This window comes from Bison bison, unplaced genomic scaffold, assembly GCF_000754665.1.
Source record: "Bison bison bison isolate TAMUID 2011002044 unplaced genomic scaffold, Bison_UMD1.0 scf7180017864080, whole genome shotgun sequence".
NCBI classification, from domain to species: Eukaryota; Metazoa; Chordata; class Mammalia; order Artiodactyla; family Bovidae; genus Bison; species Bison bison.
The window spans coordinates 3,758,175-3,765,977 of NW_011494652.1; the positions used below are offsets into that span (position 1 = coordinate 3,758,175).

The 7,803-nt window shown below is 56.0% G+C and overlaps 1 protein-coding gene across 1 annotated transcript in view; it reads right to left on the reverse strand.

The window, feature by feature from the left end:
* Positions 1-7,803, reverse strand: part of LRP5 (low density lipoprotein receptor-related protein 5) — a 90,132-nt gene that overhangs the window by 51,026 nt on the left and 31,303 nt on the right. The window lies entirely within an intron of this gene.

Genomic DNA, 7,803 nt, shown 5'->3' on the forward strand with positions numbered 1-7,803 from the left:
GGGTGGGGGTGGGGGTTGCGGCAGGGGAGGGGCTCAGCCAGGTCCCCAGGGCTTCCTTCCCGGGGCAGGGAAGGTTAGGGAATATTCACAGGATCTTCCTACATGATCCCTAGTTCATCTGGGACCATTTCTATCACCGTCTTACAGACAAGACAACAGAGGCACAGAAAGGTTAAGCAGCCAGTAGGAAGCCACACAGCCATCTGACTTCAGCCGCTGTGAGAGCTGCTTCATGCTCAGCCCGCCTTCTCCCCTGCAAGCCCCTCTCCTGGCCACAAACAGCCCCAGTTACCAGTCCTGCCCAGGCTCTGGGCTCCAGGCCCTGCTTGCTCACCATACTCCTCAAAGCTCCCACTGGACTCACATGCCACCTCTTCCCAGAAGCCCACCCTGCCTCCCTATACCCACCCAGCAAGGCGGCTTCAAGTCCTGTGCCCACGCACATCATCACGAGTCCATCCTTCCCAGGTGGCCATCTCACCAACACGGGTAAGCGCCTGGGCGGCAGGCGCCCCTCCTTCCCCTCTGTCACCCCGGCCGTATTGTGCTTTGCTATGTTATTGATTTGCTGTGATTTCCAATCGGCTTGTTTATGACTTAAGTGACGCTGTTGTGATCTAAAGGTGAATCTGTTTACATGGAGGAAGCCCAGCCAGGGTGACGTCATCGATACCTTTCATGGCTGATAAGTTCAGCTGGTGACGGACTCCAGGCTCTGCTGGGAGGCTTCTTGATAGGGACAATGACTCAAAGGACATTTAGACTCTAAACACTGAAAGTCTGTGAGTGCTGGGCAAGGAGACTCTTGGCTGACCTACACGGCTCTCCAAAGATCTTGAGAGCTCCAGCCACGGCCAGGCCACTCCCGGTCAGCAGTGCTGTGAAAGCGTGAGGCCATCTCAGGAAGGGAGCAAACACTGTTCCTGCCCTGAAAAGGCCCCTCCACAGACAGTGGGAGAGCCACGTAAGGGCCCCTGAGTGATGCCCTTGACAGCAGCCCACCTTGCCCACCCAACAGGCGCTGTCACCCACTAGCAAGGGACCTGAGCCAGCAGCCGACATGCAGCTTTTAACTGGATGGACTGACTCTACAGAGAACCAACTCGTTGAAAGGCGCGCTTTAACTGCTCTTGCCTCCCCTTTGCCTGGAACAATAACGTAACTGGTTTTGAGTACATGGATGTGAGAGCTGGACCATAAAGAAGGCTGAGCACCGAAGAATGGATGCTTTCGAACTGTGGTGCTGGGGAAGATTCTTGAGCATCCCTTGGACTGCAAGGACAACAAACCAGTCAATCCTAAAGGAAATCAACCCTGAACATTCACTGCAAGGACTGAGCTGAAGCTGAAGCTCCAATACGTTGGCCACCTGATGGGAAAAGTCGACTCATTGGAAAAGACCCTGATGCTGGAAAAGATTGAAGGCAAAATGAGACGGGGCAGCAGAAGATGAGATGGCTGGATGGCATCACCAACCGAACTCCAAGAGACACTGAAGGACAGGGGAGCCTGGGGTGCTGCAGTCCACAGGGCCACAGAGAGTCAGCCACGACTTGGTGACGAGACAACAGTGTTGTTTCTTTACTGACTTATTAAGAGACAGTATTCCTTACAGTACTGGCTTGTGAACTATTAATAGCATAAATCATAGCTCCCCACGGTGAACCTGTGTTAGATAAGTCATTGGCAAAGACAGTCTCGGTCTCTGAGCAGAAGCTGCCCTGAACAAAACACGTCCTGGATCCTCCCAGGGAGTCATCAGAAGTTCCGGCCGAGGCAGCCTCGCGTGCTACTACACAGAGCCTTATGTGTAGGGCTCCAGGGGTGCTGGCCAGCCCTGACCCGGACACCCCCAGAGGCTGCTGGGGCCAGGATGTGGCCCTCCCCCACCACCACCTGTTCACCCACTCTGGCCCTTTCTGGTCTCGAGGATCCAGAAAAGCAAAAAGATTATGCTCAGAGGCCACCTCTGGCACTCAGGGGGCCTCCTGCCTGGTCTGACGAAAGGCCCAGAACGGGCAAGGACCCGCCTGAAGTCACAGCAGGGAGGGATGCGGACAGGGTGGGGACCACCCCGGCACCCCTCGTGCCGAGGCCCCCAGGACCGGGGTCTGCACCAGACTGCGCCGTCTCCTCACGCCTGGTCCAGCCACAGGCCTCAAACAGCCGATCAGCTTCTTGCCTCAGGGTGGAGCCCTAAGAACCCGCTGTTTTGCCGAGTGATTCTGGGGTCACCCCACCGTGCGTTTCCAGTGAGGGCATGAACTTGATCCAAGGCCCCGTGTTCGTAACCCGATTCCCCCACTAGAGGGTGCTCACGGACAGCAATGGCTTCACGAACTGAGGGCTGGGGAAACTGAGGCAGATGGGGGAAAACGGGAGGTGCAGGGAGTGCTGGAGAAGGTGCCCAGGCACGCGGCTTCATTGGAAACCTCCCCCGAACTCAGATTTAGCTAGAGGTGCTGATGCAAGCTCTGGCTTGGGGTATGGTGGACAGAGAGGAGGGGAGCTCTGCTGCGCTCCATTCCCAAAATGTTCTAGTAACATCAGGGCTGCTTTTCAAGGGCCAGGTCACGGACTGCCTCCTCCTCCAGGAAGCCATTCCTGCCTCCCCTCCGAGTGGTCAGAGGGACCACACACAGGCACCACCCGGCCTATTGCCTCACAGGGATGCTGGCCCATACCCCACTCTGCTCTCTGCAGCCCCCCAACACAAGGCCCTGCCTAGAGCAGGCGCCAATATCCCAGGATAAGCAGGGAGGATTCAGGGCAGATACTTCCTGAACCCGCTCCTGCTGTGTGATGTGGGGCAGGTCCCTAGCCCTCTCTGGCCTTGGTTTCCTCATTTGCAGTGAAGAATCAGCCTGACCTGATGGGAATCCCCATCTAGCCCTGACATCAAGAACCATAAACCAAACTCTATGGCGGGTTCTGCCTTAATCTGCCCCCACAGGAGCTGGCGAGAGCGCCCAGAAAATGCTGGTTCCTTAGGGAACCAGACACTCGGTTCCCAAACTTATTTTGAGCCTGTTTCACCCATCCCTGTTCCCATGATTCTACAGACACAGTTATCCGAGATAGCACCATCCTCACACCAACCTCTGAGATGGGTTCATGCTTCGTTTTACTGCAGAGGAACCCCGACACACAGAGGTTAAGCTCCTCACCCAAGGACACACAGCAGCAAGTGGGAAAAATAAGGTACCATGAACACTTCAATTCCCGGGGCTGGCACATGCAGGAGGCCCAAGGTCAGTGCACTGGCCCAGCAGGTCTGGTCGCCCCACCACTGGCTTTGTGGGCAGCAGCTTCAGGCCAGGCCCCGAACCAGGTGCTGGGGTTGGGAGTGGACAGAAAAGATATGGGAATTGCCCACAGGGTGCTCCTGCATTTGCAGGACACAGACCTTCAGTGAGCAAGACCATTAATGAACCAGCACGGGGAGGAAAGCAGGGGTCATGGGCACCTGCGAAGGGGGCCAGCTGAGACTAGGGGTCTGGGGTCCAGCAGGAGCCTCTGGGATCCATGGGGCTGTGACCACGGATGCAACAGATTCTAGTAGCCTGTCCCTGATGGGTGCGGAGCCACCAGGGGCGAAGTGTGCCCAGACCCAGCCCTTAACCAGTCAATACAAAGCCTCGAGCACACCCCACCATCAGGGAGCTCCATCATCAGTGTTTCTTAGAATCAAGTCTCTGTGGCTGAGGCAGTAATTAAACGCTGGGATAAATCCCAGGTGTTGACTCACTCCAAACCAGGTTTGGGGGTCCTCTGACACCCCTTGGGTCACGGAGCCTTTGAGGTTTTTAGTTGAGCTTTGCCAAAAAAAAAAAAACAAAACGCAGAGACCAGGACCCCTAGGAGAGAGCCAGGGTCTGGCCACGGTCAGCCTGAAGGTCTGAGCAGGCAAAGCCCAACACGGAGACGTGGGGCATGCTGTCCCGGGCCAGGTCGGCGGGGCAGCTGCAGAGAGAAGACCACAAAGCGGGCCTGGACCCCTTGGTCGGCAGACGCTCACCGGGGCGACCTCCAGGGTTGTTTGCAGAAGGTACAAGTAGCAGCTGGCCTTGGAGTGGGCGCAGGGCGCTGGGCCGGCCCAGCAGGAAGAGAGGCCAACCCCCTCCCCAGGACCAGACACAAGGCCTGGGGAGGGCTTTGTTTAAACACCAGGGAAGTAAACTGTTTAGAAACTTAACAGTTTGGCAAAATGGTTTTCTTTGGGGTTGTTTAAACAAATAGCCTGCCCCGCGGCACTGCCGAAGAAAGTGAAAGCTTCCCTTGCTGGCTGGGCAGCGGTCCCTGGAGCCTCCTCGGGCCGGCTTCTGACCACTCCCCTCCCCCGTGCACCCACCCACGCAGGAAAGAGGGGCGCACCCCTACCCTGGGGTCAGGCACTCCCGACAGAGTGTTCGCCTCAAAATGGAAAAGCAGACTGGAGGGAGAGCCTGATGCCAGGGACACGTCCAGTTCAAGCCCTCCTCCCTGACAACATAGCATCCAAACGGGGCTACCGTCCCCACAGACGAGCGGTGCAGTCACACCCCCCGCAAACTGGGCAGCTCTTATCAGCAGAGACTGCTTCTCTGACAGTCCCAGAGGCTGAAGTCAAAAGTCAAGGTGCTGAGGACTTCCCTGGTGGCCCAGTGGCTAACAACACTCTGCACTCCCAATGCAGGGGGCCCAGGTTCGATCCCAGGGGAGCTAGATCCCACATGCCGCAACTAAGACCCGGCACAGCCAAATCAGTAAAATAAATAAAATAAATATCAATCCATCAATAAAATAAACATTAATACATAAATAAATATTAAAAATCAAGGTGCTGGCAGGGCCAAGCTCCCACGAAAGACTCTGGGAAGAACCGTTCTCAGCCTCTTCCAGCTTCTGGTCGTTGCCAGCAATCCCAGACGGCCCCTGGTCTGTGGCTGCTTTCCTCCGTCTTAACACGCCCTCCTCCCCCGGGGTCTGTGCCTAAGCCTCCCTCTGAGAAGATGACTGGTCCCTGGGTGTCGGGCCGATCCAAACACAGCACAACCTTGTCTTGGTTCCCGCTGCAGAGACTATTTCCTAATCAGGTCATATCCACAGGCTCCAAGGCTGGGGACTTCACTGTTGTCTTTTGGGGGGGCTATGATTCTGTTCCCAACAGTTGGGGAGCATGGGGCAGGGGGACACTTTCCATAGAAGGACGGGTTCAAGGGCAGGAACTCCAGACACAGGGGTGCCGCGGAGGCCGCTCTGCAGCCCCGCAGGCAGGTGTGGGGCAACCCTCCACCACCCCCTTTCCGTGGGGTCTGATCTGAGCTTGGAGGCTGGGTACCCGCCAAGGGTGGCCCAGCAGACCACGACTCTACCCTGAATACCTTCTGCACACTGGATGTTGGGGCAGCTCCGTGCCCACCCCTGTCTGCAAGGAAGCCTCATGGAAAGGACAGGCCATGGGGGCAGCACAGCCCGGCCAGGAGACGCACAGAGCCCCCTGGGAAAGAGGCCAAAGGAAGCCCTTGTGACCAGCATCATCTTCGCACCCTCCGGCCCGCCTTCCAGTCGCCACAGGGCTCTGTGTGCCTTCCACCCAGGGGCAGGCGGCAAACGCTCCGGGCTCGGCAAGGCCACAGCCGCCTCTCATGGCTCCTCGGCTGCACCACTGTGTAGAAGCTGCCACAGTTGACGCGTCAGCAAAGGTGTGCAAGCAAAGCGTCCTACGTGGGCGCCAAACCCTGAAGGTCCTACCGCTTTCCCACGTCACCAAACACTCCTCTCGTGATCTTCGTTCAACCGTGTAAAGACCGAACTTAGCCCACAGCTGCCCCCAAACAGGCCGTGAGCCGCCTGGCCCACGGGTGGGGCTGGGGATTTGCTAGTCCTTGCGTGGGACAGTACGTGTGACTTTTAGAGTATCAGAACCATAGTCTGATGACACGGCAAACCACGTCAGGACGGAGGCGGACACAGAGCGACTCCAAGTGCTCTCCACTCCACTCCCCTGTAAACCTAAAACTGCCTGAAAAATAAAGTCCGTTAAGTATTTTAAAGAAAGTTAAAAGGCATATAAATCAATAAGAAAACTACCCAGACCCCAACAATAAAAGGGCAAAGACCATAAACACAAACTAACAGAAGACAAAAAACACAGTCAATAAACATGAGAAACGGGTAACTTCTTGGTAACTTGACCATTTGAGCCACCAGGGTCGTCCAAGCGTTAGTCGCTCAATTGTGTCTGACTCCGTGAACTCACGGACTGTAGCCCACCGGGCTCCTCTGTCCGTGGAATTCTCCCGGGGATTTTCCTGACCCAGCGATCGAAGCCGGGTCGCCTGCATTGCAGGAGGATTCTTGCAGGTAGAAGTGAGAGTCCTGTTGCTGCCAGCGGGGTCAGTATGTCCCCACCTCCCAGGGGACTGTCCGGGGCACACTTCCTGGATGGCAGTGTGGCTTAGGGACCCTATGACCAGGCAACTTCCCCTCCGAGAAGCCAGCCCAAAGCAGCAGCTAGAAATGGACACGGGTTCTCCATCACAGAGGGTCCCCAAGGCTTTGTGAAAACAGCAAAACCCAAACCCGAAAGGAAGAACCTGTAAAGAACCTAGAGATCTCACTAAAGGAAAAAAAGTGAAAGCGAAGTTGCTCAGTCGTGTCCGACTCTCTTCGACCCCGTGGACGGTAGCCCACCAGGCATCTCTGTCCATGGGATTCTCCAGGCAAGAGTACCACAGTGGGTTGCCTTTTCCTTCTCCAGGGGATCTTCCCGAGCCAGGGATCGAACCCAGGTCCCACGCATTGCAGGCAGATGCTTTACCCTCTGGGCCACCAGGAAAGCATTACATATATGAACGGGCTGGAGTCCAGGTCAGTCATTACACAAGCCCCAGCGGCACCCTCTGGAGAAGGCGGGGCCAGGACAGGCTGGGGAGGCGGTAGGTGGGAAAGTCAGCGTGATGCTACTACACACACGACCCGAACAAATCACACAAGATGTGAATGCGGGCACAGGAGAAAGGACAGGGTGCTCCCTCTGCCCTGGTGCTCCAGTGGTTAAGACGCCTCGCTTCCATTGTAGGCGGCACGGATTTGATCACTGGTCAAGAAACGGAGATCCCACATGCGACAGCCAAAAAAATAAATAAATAAAAGGACAAGAAACACACTTCAAAATATTAACAGCAGCTATCTCTGCTGCTGCTGCTGCTAAGTTGCTTCAGTCGTGTCTGACTCTGTGCAACCCCATAGACGGCAGCCCACTAGGCTCCCTCATCCCTGGGATTCTCCAGGCAAGAACACTCTCGGAAAAATTATAAGAGTTTTTTATTTTCTCCAGTTATTTTTTATGTTTTCCTTCCTACAGCAAACACAAATGTCACTTCAAAACAAGAAAAACAAAGGCTTTAAAAAATGATGCACAAGTTCCTCCCGAGGGGATCTCACAGACTAGGTGGGGCGATGGTCTTTATTCCGGGGACCCACGACGGCTTTCTCAAGGGTGACCTGGCAGGGAGTGCCCTAGCTCTCCACTAAATTGCCACGGGGGTAGGGGGGTTGGGGGGGGGATATATTCGGATTCCAGGTTCTGAGCTGTTTGAGCTGAAGAACAGGAGAAGGAAGGGATGGGGAAGAAGCGTCCACAGCCACGGCAGACCAGGAGGACACTGCTGGTGGCGGTCGCCCAGGGTGGGGGCCACCTGAAAGGGCCTCAGGGTTAACCCCTTCCACACCTCAACTCAGAAAACGGACTTTTCACAATGGGCAAAACAAGAGCACATCCCAGGGCCTGGACTGACCACACACGGAAGGGGCTGGACT